The sequence below is a fragment of the Ranitomeya variabilis genome, chromosome 2 (genome assembly GCF_051348905.1).
Source record: "Ranitomeya variabilis isolate aRanVar5 chromosome 2, aRanVar5.hap1, whole genome shotgun sequence".
NCBI classification, from domain to species: Eukaryota; Metazoa; Chordata; class Amphibia; order Anura; family Dendrobatidae; genus Ranitomeya; species Ranitomeya variabilis.
Genome location: NC_135233.1, coordinates 835491178 through 835518378, shown reverse-complemented (window position 1 = coordinate 835518378; position 27201 = coordinate 835491178). Strand labels below are relative to the sequence as shown.

The 27201-nt window shown below is 42.9% G+C and overlaps 1 protein-coding gene and 1 long non-coding RNA gene across 6 annotated transcripts in view; both read left to right on the top strand.

Annotated features, from left to right (window-relative positions):
* DLGAP2 (DLG associated protein 2) overlaps positions 1–27201 on the top strand; it is a 1328681-nt gene that overhangs the window by 420709 nt on the left and 880771 nt on the right. The window lies entirely within an intron of this gene.
* The window catches only part of LOC143807950 (uncharacterized), a 33602-nt gene continuing 11297 nt past the window's right edge, over positions 4897–27201 (top strand). The window contains exons 1-2 of the long non-coding RNA XR_013221840.1: positions 4897–4988; positions 7829–7867. This is a non-coding gene — a long non-coding RNA (uncharacterized LOC143807950). The remainder of the gene's footprint in view (positions 4989–7828; positions 7868–27201) is intronic.

The following is a 27201-nucleotide window of genomic DNA, read 5'->3' as shown; positions in this document are numbered from 1 at the left end:
TGGGTGGTGTGTGATCGTTTTTCTAAGATGGTCCATTTGGTGCCCTTGCCTAAGTTGCCTTCCTCCTCCGAGTTGGTTCCACTGTTTTTTCAAAATGTGGTTCGTTTGCACGGGATTCCTGAGAACATTGTTTCTGACAGAGGATCCCAGTTTGTGTCTAGATTTTGGCGGACCTTTTGTGCTAAGTTGGGCATTGAATTGTCTTTCTCGTCGGCCTTCCATCCTCAGACGATTGGCCAAACCGAGCGAACTAATCAGACCTTGGAGACTTATTTAAGATGTTTTGTTTCTGCTGACCAGGACGACTGGGTTACTTTTTTGCCATTGGCCAAGTTTGCCCTTAATCGGGCTAGTTCTGCTACTTTGGTTTCTCCTTTTTTTTGTAATTCGGGGTTTCATCCTCGTTTTTCCTCGGGTCAGGTGGAGCCTTCTGACTGTCCTGGAGTGGATGTTGTGGTGGATAGGTTGCATCAGATTTGGAATCATGTGGTGGACAATTTGAAGTTGTCACAAGAGAAGGCTCAGCTCTTTGCCAACCGCCGTCGCTGTGTGGGTCCCCGACTTCGCGTTGGGGACTTGGTGTGGTTGTCTTCTCGCTTCGTTCCTATGAAGGTCTCCTCTCCTAAGTTCAAGCCTCGGTTTATCGGTCCTTATAAGATTCTGGAAGTCCTTGGCCCTGTGTCATTCCGTCTGGACCTCCCGGCATCATTTGCTATTCATAATGTGTTCCATCGCTCGTTGTTGCGGAGGTATGTGGTACCTGTGGTTCCTCCGGTTGAGCCTCCTGCCCCGGTGCTGGTTGAGGGAGAATTGGAATACGTGGTGGAGAAGATCTTGGATTCTCGTGTTTCTAGACGGAGGCTCCAGTATTTGGTCAAGTGGAAGGGCTATGGTCAGGAGGATAATTCTTGGGTTGTCGCCTCTGATGTTCATGCGGCCGATTTGGTTCGTGCCTTCCATGTGGCTCATCCTGATCACCCTGGGGGTTTTCATGAGGGTTCGGTGACCCCTCCTTAAGGGGGGGTACTGTTGTGAACTCTGTTTTCAGGCTCCCTCTTGTGGTCACTGGTGGTATGGTGTGACTTTTGCTTTGGGCTCCCCCTGGTGGCTTTGTTTGTTATCCTGCTGGTCTCTGGCTATCAGCTGGTTCGTTATCCTCTGGGAGGTTCCTATTTAGCTCTGTTTTACTTCCACTTGTTGCCGGCTGTCGATGTAATTAGTGCTACTCAGATTCCTTCTGACTACCTTGCTCCCAGTCCATCCAGGACATGCTAAGTTTTGTTTGCTCATTTTTTGATCAGCAGTGTTTATCATGTTGTCTTGTCCAGCTTGCTAAAATGTGATTCCCTCGCTTGCTGGATGCTCTAGTGGACTGAGTTTCTCCCCACACACCATTAGTTGGTGCGTGGGTTCTTGAAATCTCAGGATGGATATTTTGTAAGGGTTTTTTATTGATCGCATAGACCCCTGCTCTATTTTCTGCTTTCTAGTACTAGTGGGCCCTTTTGCTGAATCTGATTTCATCCCTACGTATGTGCCTTCTTCTTACTTCACCGTTAATATTTGTTGGGGGCTTCTATATCTTTGGGGATTATTTCTCTGGAGGCAAGCTAGGTCTCTCTTTCTCTTTAGGGGTAGCTAGTTCCTCAGGCTGGCTCGAGACGTCTAGGAAATTTTTAGGCACGTTCACCGGCTACCTCTAGTTGTGTTGCATAGGTTCAGATTTGCGATCAGTCCAGTTACCATCTCCCTAGAGCTTGTCCTTAGTTTATTCACTTGCTGGTCTATTCGTGATCCTCAGCCACTAAGGATCATAACAGTGCTTTGGTCAGACATGTGCATATCAACTCAATGACAAAAGCAAAAGACCTTGTGAAGATGATGTATCAACATGAACTGAAAGGCCACTCTGTCAGGAAGAATCCATTACTCCAAAAGAAGCATAAAAAAGCCAGATTAAGGCTGGGTTCACATTGCGTTCAGTGACTCCGTTAGACTGACTACGTTACACCGCTGCATAACGTAGTGTAACGTAGTCCGCTAGCGCCGCCATTGACTGCAATGTCGGATGCATCGCAAGCGCACGCCCACAATGGGCATGCGCTAGCCATGGGCCGTCATTGAGTGACGGACCCAGAGACGTGGGCCCGTTCAACACATACGTTAAACGGGCTGCTGTAACGCAAGTGCCAACTTTGGCACATCGCTAGCGCAGATAGAGCATCTGCTAGCTCTATCTGCGTTATCAATGGCGGACCCGGAAACGCTGCAGCCCGCGTCTCAGGGTCCATCACTCAATGACGGCACATGGCTAGCTCACGCCCATTGTGGGCGTGCGCTAGTGATGCATCCAACATTGCAGTCAATGGCGGCGCTAGCGGACTACGTTACACCGCGTTATGCAGCGGTGTAACGTAGTCCGTCTAACGGACTGGGGGAATGCAATGTGAACCCAGCCTTTCCAGGTCCGTCACTGCTAGCGCAGATAGAGCTAGCAGTGCTTTTTCTGCGCTAGCGATGTGCCAAAGGCGGCACTTGCGTTACAGCAGCCCATTTAACGTATGTGTTGAACGGGCTGCTGTAATGCAGTGTGAACCCCGCCTTATGTTTGCAAATGCACACAGGCACAAAGACCTTCATTTTTGGAGATATGTCTTGTGATCTGATGAAACTAAAATTGAAGTTTTTGGCATAATGACCATCGTTACGTTTGGAGGAAAAAGAGAAAAGCTTGGAAGCCTAAGACCACCATCCCATCTGTGAAACATGGGGGTGGTAGCATCATGTTGTGGGGTTGGTTTGCTGCAGGAGGGACTGGTGCACCTCACAAAATAGACAGCATCATGAGTAAAGAAGATTATGTGGCAATACTAAAGCAACATCTCAAGATATCAGCCAGGAAGTTAAAGCTTGGATGGAAATGGGTCTTCCAAATGGACAATGACCTGAAGCATACTGTCAAAATGGTAACAAAGTGGCTTAAGGATAACAAAGTCAATGTTTTGGAGTGACCATCACAAAGCCCTGATCCCAATCCTATTGAAAACTTATGGGCAAAGCTGAAAAGGCAGATGCAAGCAAGGCGATCTACCTGGATCAGTTACTCCAGTTTTGTTAGGAGGAACGGGCCCAAATTCCGACCAACTATTATGAGAATCTTATGTAAGAATATCCCAAACGTTTGACCCAAGTCATTCAGTTTAAGGGCAATGGTGCAAAATACTAATGAAAAGTATGTAAACTTTTGACTTTGCAGTAACTAATAAAAATGCCTTAAAACATTCTCTCTCTCTCATTATTCAGGCTTTTGGCAAATATTAATAATTATGGTAATCCTAACTGACCTAAAATGGAAAAGGTTTATTCTGATTTCATGTCAGATATTGAGAAAAACATGTATCTGTGTCTTTTTATATAGTGTATGTAAACTTCTGGTTTCAACTGTACATCAGGAAGGGCTAGGGGTAAAATGTTACTATTAAGCAAGGATCACTGGAGTCCAAATGAGACTGGGAAGAACAACAGTATAAGATTTTCTTTTACTCTAACAACTGACCCCCATCAAGGTATTTTTTTAGATTTGATACAGTTAGTAGACATAACAAAAGGTACTATTATAACTACGGTAACAATGTAAGGATGGTGCCGCATCTTATCAGCATCCCATACTTGTTAGGGATGTCACAATTGTATCTACAGTAGGATATGACGTGTGCTGTATGGTCTAAGGTCCAATTGCATGATTTGCATAACACATAGGAAAACAAAAAAGGCAGCAGACTGCACAATATATTTTTTTTGCAGAATAGTAATATTGATAATAAATACACTGTTTTCTATTGTAATACTGTTTGTCCCCACAAATAGTAAACCATAGTGGTCTGCTGCTGATTTTTCAGAAGCAGTTATAATCATTATAGTTAATTAAAGGGTTAAAGAGATTTGGTTTACTTATATCATCTGTTTTTATTTCATTTTTAGCATTTTTAAATGACAAGTTTTAAGAGGTATATCCACTTTTCTCATATTAAATACCATTTACAATATTTCACCATTATTAGATAAAAAGGAAACCTGTTATACACTGATTTAGATTTGAGCCTGGCAGGCACTGTACACTAGATCTGGCTAGGATATCCTTGTCCCCTAGATGGAGCTGTCCCCTTATCTGAATTGCAGACCAAACCTGACTTTGGCGATAAATCAGTGAATTACAATTTTAACTAAATTTTCATAATCCTTCACGTCATATTATTAAATTAATTTACCATTTTATATTATATTGCTTAAAAGCCAACTGCATGAATTCTTATTTGTTTCACTATAGTAGTGTAATATCATCTGATTTTAGGAGTTAGATTTCAACATATATATTGGCATATAATAGTCATAAAATGGAATCTGCCGGCGTACGTCTATGTATATACAGTGATGCTTATTATCATTGGCACATTTTAATTTTTTTCATAGACAGTACAATATCTTCAGAAATAAATGTAAATGTTCCATAGTTATATCCTCAGGATATTTTAATTAGTGGTCCAAAGTAATATAACAATAAAACATTGATTTTCAACTTGCATGTTGCAATTTCAAAGAAGAAACAGAATAAATGACCTTTGCAGCAAAAAAGGCATCACTAATTAATACTTGGTTGCACACCCTTTGGCATTGATGACAGCCTCCAAATGTTTCTTGTAGCTACCTATAAGCTTCTCACACTTCTCAGCTGGTATTTTCTCCCACTCTTCCTTTGCAGTTTGTTCAAGCTCTTGAATGTTTGCAGGGTTCATTTTTCCCAATGGCAGATTTCAGCTCACCCCAAAGATCTTCAATGAGATTGAGGTCAGGACTCATTGCTGGCCATTTTAAAACAGTCCATTTTTTCTTTTTCAAACATTCCCGTATACTTTTGGATGTGAACTTTGAGTCTTTGTCTTGCTGGAAGACCCACGATGTTCGACTCAAACCAAGTTTTCTTACACAGTGTAAGACATTTTGCTCTAAAATATCTTGAAAATTCTCTGGTTTCAAGATTCCTGTGATAAGCTCAAGGCCTCAAGTACCAGACCCAGCAAAGCAACCCCACAGCATTTTGGATCCTCCACAATGCTTAACTGTTGGTAGCATTTTGCTTTGTATTGACAAAAGCTCTATTTTTATTTAATCTGTCCACAGAACATTTTCCAATAAGGATTGTTGTTTGTCACGGTACTCTTTGACAAAGATCCGTCGTTCCTTTTTATGTCTTTTCTTCAGCAATGGCTTCATCCATGGTGCTCGCCCATAAAGCTCTGCTTGATTTAGTGTGTGGCATATGGTACTTCTTGAAACCATGAACCAAAACTGTTCCAGGTTGCCCTTCAGGTCTTTGGATGTTTGAAATGGTGGTTTTCAAACCATTCGCACCAACATTCAAAGAATTTTCTTGTCAAACTCCTTAATAACATTGTGCACTGTTGAAACTACGATACCAAGGTCTTTGGAGATGGCCTTATACCCTGGACGTCTAGTGTTCACTAATAATAGCAGTTCTGATGTCCTCAGGCAGCTCCTTTTGTCTTCCTCATTGTGACAAAGGAACATGGCCTACCATAATTTAATGTAAAGGGTGTCAATACCAGTGTCACAACAAGCTTTAGTTTTTTTCTATTTTTCCCTCACTTTGATTTTTGTTTTAAATTGTTCTTTATAATTTGCTCTTTTGTATTTAACATGAGTGCTCTATACAGAAAAACTTTCACTTGATTCATTTTTTTCAGGAAATACAGCTCTGGCAAAAATTAAGAAAACACTGCAAAATGTTCATTCTGTCTGATTTTTTTTCTTTATAGTTATATTTTTGAGTAAAATGTAAATTGTTAATTTGTTTTATAAACTTCTGACAACATGTCTCTGAATTTCCAAACAATTTTTTTTTTCTGAAATGGAGAAATGGTCAAAATTAAAAAAAAACAAACAGTACTTTCAGCCCTCAAATAATGCAAAGAAAACGAGTTCATAATCATTTAGAAACCATACTAATGTTTTAACTCAGGAAGAGTTCAGAAATCAATATTTTGTGGAATAACCATGATTTTTAATCACAGCTTTCATGCGTCTTGGCATGCTTTCCACCAGTCTTTCACACTGATTCTGGCACAAAAATGTAAGCAGTTCTTCTTTGTTTGATGGCTTGTGACTATCCATCATCATCTTGATTACATTCCAGTGGTTTTCAATGGGGTTCAGGTCTGGAGATTGGGCTACCCATAACAGGGTTTTGATGTGGTCTTTGGTCTTGATTAAACACAGTGGACCTATACCAGCAGATTACATAGCTCCCCAAACCATCATAAATTGTAGAAACTTCACACTAGACCTCAAGCAGCTTGGATTGTCAGTCTCTCCTTTCTTCCAACAGACTCTGGGACCTTGATTTCCAAGGTCTAGTGTGAAGTATCCACAATCAATGATGGTTTTGGGAGTCATATCATCTGCTGGTGTAGGTCCACTGTGTTTTATCAAGACCAAAGTCAGCGCAGCCATCTACCAAGAAATTTTAAAGCACTTCATGCTTCCCTCTGCCGACAAGCTTTTTGGAGATGGAAATTTCATTCTCCAGCAGGACTTGTCACCTGTCCACACTACCAAAAGTACCAATTCTTGGTTTAAAAACAACAGTATCACTGTGATTGATTGGCCAGAAAACTCATCTGACCTTAACCCCATACAGAATCTATGTGATATTGTCAAGAGAAAGATGAGAGACACTAGAGTCTAGACCCAACAATGCAGACCAGCTGAAGGCTGCTATCAAAGCAACCCGGGCTTCCATAACACCTCAGCAGTGCCACAGACTGATCGCCTCCATGCCACGCCGCATTGATGCAGTAATTGATGTGAAAGGAGCCACTACCAAGTATTGAGTGCCTTTACTGAATATAGATTTCATTAGGCCAACATTTCGGATTTTAAAATATTTTTTTCAAGCTGGTGTTATAAGTATTCTAATTTACTGACATAATGACCTTTAGGTTTTCATTGGCTGTAAGCCATAATCATCAACATTATTATAAGTAAACACTTGAAATACATCACTCTGTTTGTAATGACTCTATCTAATATACGAGTTTCACTTTTTGTATTGAAGAGATTAAATAAATTTACTTTTTGATGATATTCTAATTTTGTGAGATGCACCTGTATGTACTGTGTGTGTGTATATATATATATATATATATATATATATATATATATATATATATATATATATATATATATATATACCAGATCAAAACATGCATATAAAGTAAATATATGCTACAAAATGTTTTGTGTATTGTAATCTTCAAAAACATATACGGTACTTTGACACGAATTAGTGAAAATAGAAAAAATATTTTTCCTTTTTGATGCAAAATCAAAGGATAACAACAGTCTTGAAAAGCTTTTCAATTCTGTTGCTATCCTTTGAATTTGCAGAAAAAGGAAAAATATTTTTTCTATTTTCACTAATTAGTGCCGAAGTATGTTTTTGAAGCCTGTTTTTGTAACTATTGTCATTACTTTTGAGCACAAACAAATATACAGAGAGTGCATGACTTATCTATCCATTGATAATTTGTGAACTGTAGTGCTACCTAATTTAAAAATAATGGAATATTTATGATTATATACAGATAATAAAATAGATAATAAAATCATCCGGGCTTCAATCCTCCAAAAATAAAACATTGACATTTTCATCCATGTGTCCCACAGTTGCACTTCTGTTGCTAGCTAGTTTTCGGTTCCCTCGTGTATGATCCTCTTTTGGGTTTGATGGTTCTCTTTTTGCTTTTTCTAGATCCTAACTACTATTCGAAACTCCATGCAAGTCCTACAGGTTTGGAGATGCTCTAATGTTCTAGCGGTTTAGCCATCACAATTTGGCCATTTTCAAAGTGACTTAGATGCTAATAGTTGCTTACTTCTTACTTCTAACATCAACTTCAAGAATTGACTGTTCTCTACCAACAAAGGAAAACAGGATTTTTACTGGAAAATCATTGAGACTATAGAGTGTTTTGCCCAAGTTGGCTGTCATGATGAATTCATTAAAAGAGTTTAAAAGACATCTGGAGGCCTTACTTGAGTGGCATATTTATGAATTTCCTATGATATAAGATAAGAAAAATTGGCTTTTTCTTCATGTATGTTTTTACCTTGCAGTGAATAAACATTGTAGAAAAATAGTCTGAACTGCATGAACTTATCTCTCTTTTTGGCCCTGTGAGCTATGTTAATAGTTACTAGTTTATATAAGTTACTGACAAATATATCCCTTCCTCCCCATTGGCAGGTGTCATTCTAATAATGTGTTAATTAATATTATCAACTCCATCTGTCAATGGCCAATATACACATTAATGTGCCACATAGTCAAAGAATTGTGGCAAATATGCACACCTTTTACAGAAAATTAGCTTGGTTTTGCAGTGCAATCATTGATTGTATATATTTTTTTTCCTTTTTTCTTAACTTTTCATCTTTGAAAATAGTGTGGCTAATAATCAGATCACAAATTTAAAAAATCCAAAAATGAGGGTATCATCAGAAACTGACCTATTGTTTTAATCAGGTTTAGGTGTTGCATATATTATTTTTTTTCCATGGCGGAATTCGTTTATTTTCCAATCTACATAAAAAATTTAAAAAAATTAGTAACCTATTATAGCGAGTTCATATAGTCATTTTTATTATTAGATGTTTCTAATTTGTCTGGCACTAAAAACAGTTGCAAGTTTTGTCATATTTGCCTAGAAATTGATCTCTTTTTGGGTGTATTGGTGGAGAGGGCTTGGAAAACATATCTCTAATATACTCCATTGTCTGCAGAGATGACTAGTGATATAATTATCAAATGTACAGTACTTTTTGTAACCAAGTTGCAGATCTTTCTAAGTATATCCTTCATATATAATGCTCACAACCAGATTGAATTACATTTTCAACATTATACATAATACATTCTCTTAATGCCAAAGATAACAATAAATTGAAATCTTCTTCTGTTGAGTATTGACTTTATTTTTCCCTTCCACAAGAGCAAACAAAATAGGAGAGTTCCATAAAAGACTGTACAGTTCGTAAAGGCGGTCAGTAAAGCCAGCATAATCATGCTTCCCACAAACAATAAACAGCCTTGTAAACATTAGAAAGCTTTTGTGCTCCGAGGAGGCAAATAATTGTGTTGTACTCTATGAAGCTTTGAGCACTTAATAATGGCTGACAATTATCAGGACATGTCTATTTACAGACTCTAAGTTACTCTTTATCATTCAGCAGATACAGCCAGAAATGATAATGATATAATTCACTAAAGTTTTCAGGTTTAGCATTGAATACAATGTACATGTCATGCTGCTGCAGTGCAGTATAACGCAACCTCCACCAGAGGGAGCTTGAGAGGGAAGTGAGACTGCGTACACAGATAAGCACCACAGAGCAGCAGTACAGGTGCCACCAAGTGACGAGAGAGTGGTCAGACAAGCCAAGTCAAAATACAATCAGAGGCAGAAGTACCAAAAGGGATAAGCAGTAAATGTGGTCAGGAACAAGCCAGGAGGATCAGCAGTGGTCAGAAGCAGATAAGACAAAGGCAGAAACGAGTCTGAATACGAGCCAAGTCAGGAACCAGAGAATCAAACAGACAAACAGGGAAACACTGGGAAAAGAGCAGACAGAGGGAGTCACCAAGCACGGGGCAAGTCAGGGATCACAGCAGGACAAATCAAGAGCTACCAGAGTCAGGTTCACATGCCGAAGGCAGAACTATAGCTGACACCGGCAGCAGGATGCATGGTAGCTAAATAGCAAACCTGAACCCAGAATGAGGCAGAGCAAAGTTAACCCTTGACATGATCCGCCCAGGAAAAGGGCAGACAGGATTAAACCCTTGAATGGATCATGACAGTACACAGTTACTACTGGAACAATTGAGCATAGTCTACCACATTTTTAAAGTGATAAGGCCTTTTACATGGGCTTATAATCTGTAATTGCCATGCAATCTCTGAAGATGCTGGTTTTCTGGTGAAACATGTTTGGGGGAGCATCCCTTGTACTATTAATTAATTTAGAGTGACATCTGGAGTAACAGTGGATCAGGGTTGTGTGCTGTACGCACTCCATGACAATACATGTGCACTTATCGTGACCTCGACTCTTCCCTACCAAGAATCTAAAAATTTTATTCATTCATGGTTGGGACCTGCAGTGCTTTCCAGTCTGAAAACACTTGAAGTCTTTGCTTTCCTGCTGAAACATATTTGGGGGAGCTGTTATGATCCGGTGGTAGGATCTCAAAACTGACCTGATACATATAACCAGAATGTTAGGACAAGTTCTGGGGATGTGGAAGCTATACTGACCGCAATCCTGATCCTATCCAACACACTAAAGGCAGCCGTGGAGTGTTGCCTAAAAATCTAGACGCCTCTTCACAGCCTGAGAAACTGACTGCCCCTAGAGAGAAAGCAAATACCTCACTTGCCTCAGAGAAATAACCCCAAAGTTATAAACAGCCCCCCACAAATAATAACGGTGAGTTAAGGGGAAAATACAAACGTAGAAATGAAACAGGTTTAGCAAATGAGGCCCGCTAACACTAGATAGACAGAAAATAGATAGGAATCTGTGCGGTCAGTACAAAAACAAAATCAAAAATAAAAATAAACCACGCAGAGAATACAAGAACCCCCACACCGACTCACGATGTGAGGGGCGCACTCTGCACCCCAGAACTAACCAGCAAGCAAAAAATCACATAAAAGCAAGCTGGACTGAACTCATCATATACCGAGAAACGTTTTCAAGGAAATAATGAGCAAAATGAACAAGCAAACTTAGCTTCTCCAGCAGGAGACTGGTCACAAGGAATATTCAGGAGAGCTCAGAATCAGGACTGAATACACCGACAGCAGGCAACAAATGAAGGTCCAGGTGAGTTAAATAGGCCCAGCATAGAAGGAAATGAAGCAGCTGAGCCCAGCCATATCGCTAAAGGCCACCAGAGGGAGCCCAAGAACAAACTCACACAGTACCACTCATGACCACAGGAGGGAGCCCGAGAACAGAATTCACAACAGTACCCCCCCTTGAGGAGGGGTCACCGAACCCTCACCAGAGCTCCCAGGCCGATCAGGACGAGCCGAATGAAAGGCACGAACCAAATCGGCCGCATGGACATCGGAGGCGACAACCCAGGAATTATCCTCCTGACCATAGCCCTTCCATTTAGCTAAGTACTGAAGCTTCCGTCTCGAAATACGAGAATCCAAGATCTTCTCCACCACATACTCCAACTCCCCCTCGACCAAGACAGGAGCAGGAGGATCAACAGAAGGGACCACAGGCACCACATATCTCTGCAACAATGACCTATGGAACACATTATGAATGGCAAACGATGTTGGGAGGTCCAAACGAAATGACACAGGGTTGAGGATTTCCAAAATCTTATAAGGACCGATGAAACGAGGCTTGAACTTAGGAGAGGAAACCTTCATCGGGACATAACGAGAAGACAACCACACCAAATCCCCCACACGAAGTTGGGTGTTGTGAATTTGCGTTTTGCTCCCTCTAGTGGTCATTAGTGATTTGACACTGGAGCTTCTGTCTTCTCCTATATGCTCACCTGGGCCGTTAGTTCAGGGGCGTTGCTATATAAGCTCTCTGGACCTTCAGTTCTATGCCTGGCATCGTTAAATTCAGAGCTAATCTGTTGTGCTCTTGTCCTTTGATCCTGGTTCCTGTATTTCAAGCTAAGTCTGCTTCTTTGCTTTTTGCTTTGGTTTTGTTTTGTATTTTTGTCCAGCTTGTTCCTATCTGTATCCTGACCTTTGCTGGAAGCTCTAGGGGGCTGGTGTTCTCCCCCCGGACCGTTAGACGGTTCGGGGGTTCTTGAATCTCCAGCGTGGATTTTTATAGGGTTTTTGTTGACCAGATAAGTTATCTTGCTTTATTCTGCTATTAGTAAGCTGGCCTCTCTTTGCTGAACCTGGTTCATTTCTGTGTTTGTCATTTCCTCTTACCTCACCGTTATTATTTGTGGGGGGCTTGTATCTTGCTTTGGGGTCCCTTTCTCTGGAGGCAAGAGAGGTCTTTGTTTTCTTCTCCTAGGGGTAGTTAGATTCTCCGGCTGGCGCGAGTCATCTAGCGATCACCGTAGGCATGATCCCCGGCTACTTCTAGTGTTGGCGTTAGGAGTAGCTATTTGGTCAACCCAGTTACCACAGCCCTATGAGCTGGATTCTTGTATCTCGCAGACTTACACGTTCCTCTGAGACCCTGTCCACTGGGGTCATAACAGTATGCCAGGCCAGTATTGAATGTTTGATGCATTGCAGAAGTGGGATTATAAGAAAGAAAATTTTGAGTTTTTTTTTTCTCTCTCATTTTTTTTTTTTTTTTCTTTTCCCCTTTACCTCAGAGTGGCTTAAGCTTGCTGCAGACATGAATGTCCAGACCTTGATTACAAGTGTGGACCAGCTTGCTGCTCGTGTGCAGGGTATACAAGATTATGTTATCAGAAATCCTAGGTCTGAACCCAAGATACCGATTCCTGAACCGTTTTCAGGAGACCGATTTAAGTTTAGGAATTTCAGGGATAATTGTAAATTGTTTTTGTCCCTGAGACCCTGTTCGTCTGGAGACTCTGCTCAACAAGTAAAAATTGTTATTTCATTCTTACGGGGTGACCCTCAAGATTGGGCTTTTTCGTTGGCGCCAGGAGATCCGGCATTGGCTGATATTGATGCGTTTTTTCTGGCACTCGGTTTACTTTATGAGGAACCCAATCTTGAGATTCAGGCTGAAAAAGCCTTGCTGGCTATGTCTCAGGGCCAGGACGAGGCTGAAGTGTATTGCCAAAAATTTCGGAAATGGTCCGTGCTGACACATTGGAACGAGTGTGCACTGGCTGCTAATTTTAGAAATGGCCTTTCTGAAGCCATTAAGAATGTTATGGTGGGTTTTCCTATTCCCACAGGTCTGAATGATACCATGGCCCTGGCTATTCAAATTGACCGGCGGTTGCGGGAGCGCAAAACCGCAAATTCCCTCATGGTGTTGTCTGAACGGACACCTGATTTGATGCAATGTGATAGAAAAACCGCAAATTCCCTCATGGTGTTGTCTGAACGGACACCTGATTTGATGCAATGTGATAGAATCCTGACTAGAAATGAGAGGAAAATTCATAGACGCCAGAATGGCTTGTGCTACTACTGTGGTGATTCTACACATGTTATCTCAGCATGCTCTAAACGTATAACTAAGGTTGTTAGTCCTGTCACCGTTGGTAATTTGCATCCTAAGTTTATTCTGTCTGTAACTTTGATTTGCTCACTGTCATCTTATCCTGTCATGGCGTTTGTAGATTCAGGTGCTGCCCTGAGTCTTATGGATCTCTCATTTGCTAAGCGCTGTGGTTTTATTCTTGAACCATTAGAAAATCCTATACCTCTTAGGGGTATTGATGCTACGCCATTAGCAGAAAATAAACCGCAGTATTGGACACAGGTTACCATGTGCATGACTCCTGAACACCGCGAGGTGATACGTTTTCTTGTTTTGCATAAAATGCATGATGTGGTTGTTTTGGGGCTGCCATGGTTACAGACCCATAATCCAGTCCTGGACTGGAAGGCTATGTCAGTGTCAAGTTGGGGCTGTTGTGGTATTCATGAGGATTCCCTGCCTGTGTCTATTGCTTCTTCTACGCCTTCGGAAGTTCCGGAGTATTTGTCTGATTATCAGGATGTCTTTAGCGAGTCCAGGTCCAGTGCATTGCCTCCTCATAGGGAATGTGACTGTGCAATAGATTTGATTCCAGGCAGTAAGTTTCCTAAGGGAAGACTGTTTAATCTGTCGATACCTGAACATACCGCTATGCGTTCATATATCAAGGAGTCTCTGGAGAAAGGACACATCCGTCCATCTTCTTCCCCTCTTGGTGCGGGATTCTTTTTTGTGGCTAAAAAGGACGGATCTTTGAGGCCTTGTATTGACTATCGGCTTTTAAATAAGATCACTGTCAAATTTCAGTATCCTTTGCCGCTGTTGTCTGACTTGTTTGCCCGGATTAAAGGTGCCAAGTGGTTCACCAAGATAGACCTTCGTGGTGCGTACAACCTTGTGCGCATTAAGCAAGGTGATGAATGGAAAACCGCATTCAATACGCCCGAAGGTCATTTTGAGTACTTGGTGATGCCTTTTGGGCTCTCTAATGCCCCTTCAGTTTTTCAGTCCTTTATGCATGACATTTTTCGGAACTATCTGGATAAATTTTTGATCATTTATCTGGATGATATTCTGGTTTTTTCTGATAATTGGGACTCGCATGTGGAGCAGGTCAGGATGGTCTTTAAAATTTTGCGTGAAAATTCTTTGTTTGTCAAGGGCTCAAAGTGTCTTTTTGGTGTACAGAAGGTTCCCTTTTTGGGGTTCATTTTTTCCCCTTCTGCTGTGGAGATGGACCCAGTCAAGGTCCGAGCTATTCTTGATTGGACTCAGCCCTCGTCAGTTAAGAGTCTTCAGAAGTTCTTGGGTTTCGCTAACTTCTACCGTCGTTTTATCGCTAATTTTTCTAGCATTGTGAAACCTTTGACGGATATGACCAAGAAGGGCTCCGATGTGGCTAATTGGGCTCCTGCTGCCGTGGAGGCTTTCCAGGAGTTGAAACGTCGGTTTACTTCGGCGCCTGTTTTGTGCCAGCCTGATGTCTCGCTTCCCTTTCAGGTTGAGGTGGATGCTTCAGAGATTGGAGCAGGGGCCGTTTTGTCGCAGAGAGGCCCTGGTTGCTCTGTTATGAGACCTTGCGCCTTTTTCTCTAGGAAGTTTTCGCCTGCTGAGCGAAATTATGATGTGGGCAATCGGGAGTTGTTGGCCATGAAATGGGCATTTGAGGAGTGGCGTCATTGGCTCGAGGGTGCTAAGCATCGTGTGGTGGTCTTGACTGATCACAAAAATCTGATGTATCTCGAGTCTGCTAAACGCCTGAATCCTAGACAGGCCCGCTGGTCATTGTTTTTCTCCCGTTTTGACTTCGTTGTCTCGTATTTACCAGGTTCAAAGAATGTGAAGGCCGATGCTCTTTCCAGGAGCTTTGTGCCTGATGCTCCTGGAGTCGCTGAACCTGTTGGTATTCTTAAGGATGGAGTTATCTTGTCAGCTATTTCTCCAGATCTGCGACGTGTGTTGCAGAGATTTCAGGCTGATAGGCCTGATTCTTGTCCACCTGACCGACTGTTTGTGCCTGATAAGTGGACCAGCAGAGTCATTTCCGAGGTTCATTCCTCGGTGTTGGCAGGTCACCCAGGAATTTTTGGCACCAGAGATCTGGTGGCCAGATCCTTTTGGTGGCCTTCCTTGTCAAGGGATGTGCGGTCATTTGTACAGTCCTGTGGGACTTGTGCTCGAGCTAAGCCTTGCTGTTCTCGTGCCAGCGGGTTGCTCTTGCCCTTGCCTGTCCCTAAGAGACCTTGGACACATATCTCCATGGATTTCATTTCTGATCTTCCGGTGTCTCAAGGCATGTCTGTTATCTGGGTGATATGTGATCGCTTCTCCAAGATGGTCCATTTGGTTCCTTTGCCTAAGCTGCCTTCCTCTTCCGATCTGGTTCCTGTGTTTTTCCAGAACGTGGTTCGTTTGCACGGCATCCCTGAGAATATTGTGTCAGACAGAGGATCCCAGTTCGTTTCCAGATTCTGGCGATCCTTTTGTAGTAGGATGGGCATTGATTTGTCGTTTTCGTCTGCTTTCCATCCTCAGACTAATGGACAGACGGAGCGAACTAATCAGACTTTGGAGGCTTATTTGAGGTGTTTTGTCTCTGCTGATCGGACGATTGGGTGACCTTCTTGCCGTTGGCTGAGTTTGCCCTTAATAATCGGGCTAGTTCCGCCACTTTGGTTTCGCCGTTTTTCTGCAACTCTGGTTTCCACCCTCGTTTTTCTTCGGGTCATGTGGAACCTTCTGACTGTCCTGGGGTGGATTCTGTGGTGGATAGGTTGCAGCGGATCTGGAATCTTGTGGTGGACAACTTGAAGTTGTCACAGGAGAGGGTTCAGCGCTTTGCCAACCGCCGCCGCGGTGTGGGTCCCCGACTACGTGTTGGGGATTTGGTGTGGCTTTCTTCCCGCTTTGTTCCAATGAAGGTTTCCTCTCCCAAATTTAAACCTCGTTTTATTGGTCCTTACAAGATATTGGAAATCCTTAATCCTGTATCCTTTCGTCTGGATCTTCCTGTGTCGTTTGCTATCCACAACGTGTTTCATAGGTCCTTGTTGCGGCGGTACGTTGTGCCTGTAGTTCCTTCTGCTGAGCCTCCTGCTCCGGTGTTGGTTGAGGGCGAGTTGGAGTACGTGGTGGAGAAGATCTTGGATTCTCGTCTCTCCAGGCGGAGGCTTCAGTACCTGGTCAAGTGGAAGGGCTATGGTCAGGAAGATAATTCCTGGGTGGTCGCCTCTGATGTTCATGCGGCCGATTTAGTTCGTGCCTTTCACGCCGCTCATCCTGATCGCCCTGGTGGTCGTGGTGAGGGTTCGGTGACCCCTCACTAAGGGGGGGGTACTGTTGTGAATTTGCGTTTTGCTCCCTCTAGTGGTCATTAGTGATTTGACACTGGAGCTTCTGTCTTCTCCTATATGCTCACCTGGGCCGTTAGTTCAGGGGCGTTGCTATATAAGCTCTCTGGACCTTCAGTTCTATGCCTGGCATCGTTGAATTCAGAGCTAATCTGTTGTGCTCTTGTCCTTTGATCCTGGTTCCTGTATTTCAAGCTAAGTCTGCTTCTTTGCTTTTTGCTTTGGTTTTGTTTTGTATTTTTGTCCAGCTTGTTCCTATCTGTATCCTGACCTTTGCTGGAAGCTCTAGGGGGCTGGTGTTCTCCCCCCGGACCGTTAGACGGTTCGGGGGTTCTTGAATCTCCAGCGTGGATTTTTATAGGGTTTTTGTTGACCAGATAAGTTATCTTGCTTTATTCTGCTATTAGTAAGCTGGCCTCTCTTTGCTGAACCTGGTTCATTTCTGTGTTTGTCATTTCCTCTTACCTCACCGTTATTATTTGTGGGGGGCTTGTATCTTGCTTTGGGGTCCCTTTCTCTGGAGGCAAGAGAGGTCTTTGTTTTCTTCTCCTAGGGGTAGTTAGATTCTCCAGCTGGCGCGAGTCATCTAGCGATCACCGTAGGCATGATCCCCGGCTACTTCTAGTGTTGGCGTTAGGAGTAGCTATTTGGTCAACCCAGTTACCACAGCCCTATGAGCTGGATTCTTGTATCTCGCAGACTTACACGTTCCTCTGAGACCCTGTCCACTGGGGTCATAACAGTCGGGGACCCACACAGCGACGGCGGTTAGCAAAGCGCTGAGCCTTCTCTTGGGACAATGTCAAATTGTCCACCACATGGTTCCAAATCTGCTGCAACCTATCCACCACAGAATCCACCCCAGGACAGTCAGAGGGCTCAACCTGACCCGAGGAAAAACGAGGATGAAAACCAGAATTGCAAAAGAAAGGTGAAACCAAAGTAGCAGAACTAGCCCGATTATTGAGGGTGAACTCAGCCAATGGCAAAAAAGTCACCCAATCGTCCTGATCAGCAGAAACAAAACATCTCAAATAAGTTTCCAAGGTCTGATTAGTTCGTTCGGTTTGGCCATTTGTCTGAGGATGGAAGGCCGACAAAAAAGACAATTCAATGTCCATCTTAGCACAAAAGGACCGCCAAAATCTGGACACAAACTGGGATCCTCTATCAGACACAATGTTCTCTGGAATAACATGTAAACAAACCACATTCTGCAAAAAACAGTGGCACCAAATCGGAGGAGGAAGGCAGCTTAGGCAAAGGTACCAAATGGACCATTTTAGAAAAACGATCACAAACCACCCAGATGACAGACATCCTCTGAGAGACAGGAAGATCCGAAATAAAATCCATGGAAATATGCGTCCAAGGCCTCTTCGGGACAGGCAAAGGCAAAAGCAATCCTCTGGCACGAGAACAGCAAGGCTTGGCCCGAGCACAAATCCCACAGGACTGCACAAAGGAACGCACATCCCATGACAAAGAAGGCCACCAAAAGGACCTCGCCACCAAATCCCTGGTACCAAAAATCCCAGGATGACCCGCCAACACCGAAGAATGAACCTCGGAAATAACTCTACTGGTCCATCTGTCCGGGACAAACAGTCTCTCCGGTGGACAACGGTCAGGTCTATTGGCCTGAAACTCCTGCAACACTCGTCGCAGATCAGGAGAGATGGCAGACAAAATCACCCCCTCTTTGAGGACACCAGTCGGTTCAGAAACTTCCGGGGAGTCAGGTACAAAACTCCTAGAAAGGGCATCAGCCTTCACGTTTTTCGAACCCGGAAGATATGTAACCACGAAATCGAAATGAGAGAAAAACAGCGACCATCGAGCCTGTCTCGGATTCAACCGTTTGGCAGACTCGAGATAAGTCAAATTCTTGTGATCCGTCAAGACCACCACACGATGCTTGGCTCCCTCAAGCCAATGTCGCCACTCCTCAAATGCCCACTTCATTGCCAACAACTCACGATTACCAACATCATAATTCCGCTCAGCAGGCGAAAACTTTCTTGAAAAGAAAGCACATGGTCTCATCACAGAGCCATCAGAGCTTCTCTGCGACAAGACAGCCCCTGCTCCAATCTCAGAAGCATCAACCTCGACCTGAAAGGGAAGAGAGACATCGGGCTGGCGCAAGACAGGAGCCGAAGAAAATCGACGTTTCAGCTCCTGAAAGGCCTCCACGGCCGCAGGAGACCAATTCGTCACATCAGAACCCTTCTTGGTCAAATCCGTCAAAGGCTTAACCACACTAGAAAAATTAGTGATGAAGCGACGGTAAAAATTAGCAAAACCCAAGAACTTCTGAAGACTCTTCACAGATGTAGGTTGAGTCCAGTCATAAATAGCCTGGACCTTGACTGGATCCATCTCAATAGTAGAAGGAGAAAAAATAAATCCCAAAAAGGAAACCTTCTGGACTCCGAAGAGACATTTAGAGCCCTTCACAAACAAGGCATTGGCACGCAGAACCTGAAATACCATCCTGACCTGCTTCACATGAGACTCCCAATCATCAGAAAAGACCAAAATATCATCCAGGTACACAATCATAAATTTATCCAGATACTCTCGGAAGATGTCATGCATGAAGGACTGAAACACAGAGGGGGCATTAGAAAGCCCAAAAGGCATCACCAAGTACTCAAAATGGCCTTCGGGCGTATTAAATGCTGTTTTCCATTCATCGCCCTGCATTATGCGCACAAGATTATACGCTGCTCGAAGATCTATCTTGGTGAACCAACTAGCCCCCCTAATCTGGGCAAACAGATCGGACAACAGTGGCAAGGGGTACTGAAATTTGACCGTGATGTTATTTAGAAGGCGATAATCAATACAGGGTCTCAGAGAACCATCCTTCTTGGCCACAAAAAAGAACCCCACACCCAGAGGGGAAGAGGAGGGGCGAATAAGTCCTTTCTCCAAAGACTCCTTTATATAACTCCGCATAGCAGCATGCTCCGGCACTGACAAATTGAAAAGTCGTCCCTTAGGAAACTTACTACCAGGAATCAAATTTATAGCACAATCACAATCCATATGAGGAGGTAGAGAACTGAGTTTGGGCTCATCAAATACATCCTGGTAGTCCGAAAAAAACGCAGAGACTTCAGAAGGAGTGGATGAAGCAATAGACACCACAGGAGCGTCGCCATGAATTCCCTGGCAACCCCAACTTGACACAGACATTGCTTTCCAATCCAGGACTGGATTATGAGTCTGCAACCATGGCAGACCCAACACGACAACATCATGCAAATTATGCAGAACAAGAAAGCGAATCACCTCCTGATGAACAGGAGTCATGCACATGGTCACTTGCGTCCAGTACTGAGGTTTATTCATAGCCAATGGTGTAGCATCAATACCCCTTAGTGGAATAGGGAATTTTAAAGGCTCCAAAACAAAACCACAGCGCCGGGCAAATGACAAATCCATCAGGCTCAGGGCAGCACCTGAATCTACAAAAGCCATAACCGGGTAAGATGACAGGGAACAAATCAGGGTAACAGACAAAATGAACTTAGGCTGTAAAGTACCAATGGTGACAGATTTATCAATCTTTTTTGTGCGCTTAGAGCATGCTGAGATAACATGAGCTGAGTCACCACAGTAAAAGCACAACCCATTTTGCCGTCTATAATTTTGCCGTTCACTTCTGGTCAGAATTCTATCACATTGCATAGACTCAGGTGTCTGTTCAGAAGACACCGCCAAATGGTGCGCAGGTTTGCGCTCCCGCAAACGCCGATCAATCTGAATGGCCATAGTCATTGACTCATTCAGACCTGCAGGCGTAGGGAACCCCACCATGACATTCTTAATGGCTTCAGAAAGACCCTTTCTGAAATTTGCAGCCAGGGCACACTCATTCCATTGAGTAAGCACCGACCATTTCCGAAATTTCTGGCAGTACACCTCTGCTTCATCTTGCCCCTGAGAGAGGGCCAACAAAGCTTTTTCAGCCTGGTTCTCAAGATTAGGTTCCTCATAGAGCAATCCAAGGGCCAGAAAAAACGCATCCACACTGAGCAATGCAGGATCCCCTGGCGCCAATGCGAAGGCCCAATCTTGAGGGTCGCCGCGCAAGAAAGAAATAATAATCTTAACTTGCTGAACGGAATCACCAGAGGAACGAGGTTTCAAAGAAAGAAACAATTTACAATTGTTCTTAAAATTCAGGAACCTAGATCTATCTCCAGAAAACAACTCCGGAATAGGTATTCTAGGCTCTGACATAGGACTGTGAACAACAAAATCCTGAAGACTTTGTACCCTTGCAGCAAGATGATCTACACTGGAGGCCAAACTCTGGATATCCATGTCAGCAGCTGAATTCAGAGCCACACCAAGATTAAGAGGAGGAGAGAAGCTAGACACACAGCAGCTAGACACATGGCAGCAAAAAAAAAAAAAATCCTCAAGGCTTCTCTTCTCCTGCTTCTGCCATGCAATTAACACTTTATGGGCCGGCTGTACTGTTATGATCCTAGTGGCAAGGATCGCAAGTTTGACTAGCTAGACCGACGACCAGCTCTGGGGAAGTGGTATCTGGATTGACCGCAACCTGATCCTATCCGCAAACAACTATAGGCAGCCGTGGAACGTTACCTGGAAATCCTAGATGTCTCTTCACGGCCTGAGAAACTACCTATTCCTAGAGGGAAAGTAAAGTCCTTACTTGCCTCAGAGAAATGACCCCAAAGATATAGAAAAGCCCCCCACAAATATTAACGGTGAGTTAACCCTAGAACGCGTACCTGGGGCCTCGCAGGCCTGCTAGGTTACTTGTTTTCTATTATCTGTAAAACTAGAATTTTGAAACTCAAGGTAATCCTCAGGTATATAGTTGTTAGTAATATCCAGTTGTTCATATATTTTTATGTTATAGGCATCTCGTATAGCAACGCTTTTTTTGTGACTACCCCAGATTCACGTACCTGGGGCCTTTGAGGCCTGCTTTGGTTTACATGTACTCCTCAGTCTTTTTGTCTGTACTGTTGTTGGGGAAGAACTTATGACTCAGTCTTTATGACTATTGGTCGATGGCTGTTGCTGGGAAGAGTGTGGATTCTGCCTGACATGGTAATGTGATCCTGGAAGGGAGTTTCCCCTCACAAAGTAACGTGATTATGATGTCAGTACAGGTCCTTTAGTCCTAAATCCTAGTTGCTGGAGAGACTTTGGAGGAAGAAGTCAGCTTTCTTTGGTCTGTAACAAAGAACCTTTCTGAGCTCCAAAACCAGAGGCTTCTACTGCACTTACAAGAAAGTGATCTGTTGAAGGTAAGAGTAGGGGGGCTGTACTTTACCCTAAGCACACATACACTAACAAAGTCTTAGCACACACAGTGTATAGTGCACAAGCCTGATTGTAATCTTTATTTTTTACTTTTCATTTTAGTTTACTCACATCTAAGATTACAATGGCACAGTCTACATCAAGGGGATTGACTGTCCAAGAAATTGAGGCGATTATTTTCAATAGTGATGAAGACAGTGACATTTCTTTGTCGGATGAAGAGTATATTCCACCAGCTAATGTATCAACTTCATCGTCCAGCGATTCCTCAGATGATGAAGAAGTAATGGATCCAGCAGAATGTGCAAGTAGAACATCTAAAACAAATGTTTTTTGGAACAGTACTGCTGTGGCTCATGCACGCACCCCATCACATAACATTATTAGAGTTCCTCAAGGAGCTGTCGGAATTTCCCAATTCATGTCCAAAAAAGATGTTTTCAGTAAATTTGTTTCAGATGATATTGCAGATGAGGTAGTTTTGTGTACGAATGTGGAAGGTAAACGTATTGCTTCGGAAAAAAAAAAAACTTGGAAAAATTTAACTAAAGAGGAACTATATGCCTATATTGGCCTTACTCTTCTGGCAGGGTCGACTAAATCATATGATGTGCCAATCAGAGAGTTATTTCTGAACCCATTTGCAGATCCACATTACAAAGCCACTATGTCCGTAGATAGATTTGAGGCTATTCGGAGATGCATTCGTTTTGATAAAAAGAGAACTCGGCCTGTGAGGTTGGCAACCGATAAATTAGCGCCTATTAGCTATATATGGAATCTTTTTATCAAGAACTGTTACAAACTTTACAATTCTAGCGAATATGTGACAGTGGACGAACAACTGCTTGCCTTTAGGGGACGTTGCAAATTTATCCAATATATGCCCAGTAAGCCAGCTAAATACGGCATAAAAATTTTCTGGATGTGCGATTCAGCAACTTATTATGGGATGAATGGCATGATTTACTGTGGAAAAGAAGCTGACGCTCCAGTCCAGAAAGATCTATGTTCCAACATAGTGAAAACACTAGCTTTACCAATTTTCCATTCTGGAAAAAATATCACTATGGATAATTATTTTACTAATTTAGAACTGGCCAATATTTTGCTTCAGAAACAACTAACACTTGTTGGTACAATGAGACCAAACCGCCGCGAAATTCCACCAATAATGAAGCACAATGCACAGCGACCAATCTACGGGAGTGTATTCGGTTTCTGCAATGAGGCAACAATGGTGTCCTATAAAGCCAAGAAAGAAAAATCTGTGATATTACTGAGCACAATGCATCACGATGAAAGTATTGACACCAATGACAGGAAACAAAAACCTGAAATTATACTTCATTATAATAAGACAAAAGGAGGTGTCGACAAGATGGACGAAATGATTACTGAATATTCGTGTAAAAGGCAGACTTAGGCCGGCGTCACACTGGCGAGTTTTACGGACGTAAGAGCGCAGAAACTACGTCCGTAAAACTCGCATTACATACGGCACAATTATTCTCAATGGGGCTGCTCCTATTAGTCGTATATTACGGTTCAGTATTATACGGCTTTCTACGGCCGTACAAAATCGCAGCATGCTGCGTTTGTCAGCGTATTGCGCAAAAAATTCGCTAATGAAAGTCTATGGGGGCGAGAAAAATACAGATTCCACACGGACCTGCAGTGTGACTTGCGAGAAATACGCAGCGCTGTTAGTGAAAAGTCGGTAATTCAATTGCCGGCTTTTCATTTCTCCTGCACAAACCCGACAGGATATGAGACATGGTTTACATACAGTAAACCATCTCATATCCCCTTTTTTTTGCATATTCCACACTACTAATGATAGTAGTGTGTATATGCAAAATTTCAGCGCTGTAGCTGCTGAAATAAAGGGTTAAATGGCGGAAAAAATTGGCGTGGGCTCCCGCGCAATTTTCTCCGCCAGAGTGGTAAAGCCAGTGACTGAGGGCAGATATTAATAGCCAGGAGAGGGTCCATGGTTATTGGCCCCCCCGTGGCTAAAAACATCTGCCCCCAGCCACCCCAGAAAAGGCACATCTGGAAGATGCGCCTATTCTGGCACTTGGCCACTCTCTTCCCACTCCCTGTAGCGGTGGGATATGGGGTAATGAAGGGTTAATGCCACCTTGCTATTGGAAGGTGACATTAAGCCAGATTAATAATGGAGAGGCGTCAATTATGTCACCTATCCATTATTAATCCAATTGTAGGAAAGGGTTAAAAAACACACACACACATGATTAAAAAGGATTTTAATGAAATAAACACAGCGGTTGTTGTAATAATTTATTGTTCTCGCAATCCATTTGCAGGCCCTCGCTTGGAAAAATAATAAACGCACAAGATACATACCTTCTGGTGAACCGTCTCGTCCCACGAGGTAATCCATCTGAAGGGGTTAACAAATATTACAGGCAGGAGCCCTGCAAATGCAGCTGTGCTCCGTGCCTGTAATCCCCGGCGAATGAATGAAATGTAGGTCAATGACCTACATTTCCTTCAGTCGCGGTGATGCGCCCCCTGGTGGATGTCCTCATATGACCTGGAGCGTGGGAAAAAGTTCCCAGGCTGCAGTTCATGAGAACATCCAGCAGGGGGCGCATCACCGCGACTGAATGTAAGTATAGATCACTGCTTTCCTTTCAGCACCCGGGGGATTACAGGCACGAGCGAGTGGCTTATCGCAGCTCTGCCTGTAATATTAGTTAACCCCTTCAGATGGATTACTTCGTGGGACGTGACAGTTCATCAGAGAGGGTATGTATCTTGTGTGTTAATTGTTTTGCCAAGCGAGGGTCTGAAAATGGAATGAGAGAGCAATAAATTATTACAACAACCGCTGTGTTTATTTCATTAAAATACTTTTAAATCATGTGTGTGTGTGTGTGTTTTAACCCTTTCCAACAATTGGATTAATAATGGATAGGTGTCATAATTGACGCCTCTCCATTATTAATCTGGCTTAATGTCACCTTCCAATAGCAAGGTGGCATTAACCCTTCATTACCCCATATCCCACCGCTACAGGGAGTGGGAAGAGAGTGGCCAAGTGCCAGAATAGGCGCATCTTCCAGATGTGCCTTTTCTGGGGTGGCTGGGGGCAGATGTTTGTAGCCACGGGGGGGCCAATAACCATGGACCCTCTCCTGGCTATTAATATCTGCCCTCAGTCACTGGCTTTACCATTCTGGCGGAGAAAATTGCGCGGGAGCCCACGCCAATTTTTTCCGCCATTTAACCCTTTATTTCAGCAGCTACAGCGCTGAAATTTTGCACATACACACTACTAACATTAGTAGTGTGGAATATGCAAAAAAAAGGGGAAAGGGGGATATGAGATGGTTTACTGTATGTAAACCATGTCTCATATCCTGTCGGGTTTGTGCAGGAGAAATGAAAAGCCGGCAATTGAATTAGCGGCTGTTCAAAGATATCGCGCTGAATGAAATCTAAATACGGAATATATATATATGTGTCTCAATGACATATATATATATATATATATATATATATATACTGTATATATGTTTTCCCTAACATTTGAGCACATAAATCCATTAGATGTCGGTTTTGCAAGCCTGCGCGAAAATCTCGCAGTACGGATGGCATACGGATTACATACGGAGGATGCCATGCGCAAAATACGCTGACACACCCTGACTACGGATCACTATTTTGGGAACATTTCTCCGTATTACGGCCGTAGTACGGACGTATAATACGTGGCGTATTGTCTTACGCCGAGTGTGACGCCGGCCTAAACGTTGGCCTGTTGCCCTTTGTTCCAATATCCTTGATGTGTCATCCCTCAATAGCTATATTGTTTATTGTCAAACTAATCCAGAATTCCATGCCAACAGGAAGGACAATAGACGTATATTTTTGACAGAACTTTGTTATGAACTTTTGATGCCTACTATGCTAGAGAGAAGCAGCACAAAATGCTTATCAAGGCAAATTACAGAGGCAATGATCCGATGTGGAATATGCTTTCAGGAACAGCCAGAGCAAAGAGAAAAAAAAAGAAAGCGCTGCTATATTTGTCCAGCAAAGAAAGAAAGAAAATCGGAGCGTTTCTGTTCTACTTGCGGACAAAATGTATGCAGGGAACATTCTGAAGAAAAAATAATATGCAATAATTGTCGGGGGAATATGTAAAGTGGAAAATAAATATTCCTGCACCAAGTTTGCTACAGACTTTATGTAAAAACTTTTTATAAGAAAAAATGTATCCATCATAAAAAATTGTACTGAGTGAATATATTGGGCGTGCCCATTTAGTTACATTTTTGTTGTTTTATGTACATAATTTTTTTTTGGAATTATACACATCTTAGGCTATGTTCCAAGTAGCGCTGGGGTTCACCTGAATGGGATCCATAATGGATCTGACCTCCTGGTAACTCCAGCTAAGGCTGATGGGATGCCGGGATTCCACCAGCCTTAGCTGAGGTCACCAGGAGGTCAGATCCATTACGGATCCCCTCCTGGTGGACCCCAGCGCTAGTGGGAATGCATCCTTACTTTGCAAATTTAAAATAAACTTTGAAAAGTATTTTTATTTGAGTTATTCCATGTTATTTGCACACAGGCCTAAAAGGCCCCAGGTACGTGAATATGGGGTAGTCACAAAAAAAGCGTTGCTATACGAAATGCCTATAACATAAAAATATACGAACAACAGGAAATTACTAACAACTATATAGCTGAGGAATACCTAGAGTTTCAAAATTGTAACTAAAGTCGTTTTACAGAAAATAATAAAAAAGTAACCTGACAGGCCTGCGAGGCCCCAGGTACGCGTTCTACCAGCCTTAGCCGGGGTCACCAGGAGGTCAGATCCATTACGAAATCCCATCCAGGCGGACCCCAGAGCTACTGGGAATGCATGCTTTCAAATAACTTTGAAAAAAAATTTTTTTTGAGTTATTCCATGTTATTTGAAAACAGGCCTCAAAGGCCCCAGGTACGTAATAGTGTAGATTTCTATGGTCACGCATTCTAGGGTTAAGGGGAAAGCACAAACGCAGAGATGAAATAGATTTAGCAAATGAGGCCCGCTAACACTAGATAGCAGAAAATAGGAAGGGAGCTGTGCGGTCAATAGAAAACCCTAAGCAAAATATCCACGCAGAGATTGCTCGAGCCCCCGCACCAACTAACGGTGCGGGGGAAGCAACTCCGTACCCCAGAGCTTACCAGCAGCAAGAACTCACATATTAGCAAGCTGGACTAAACTCATCATACACTG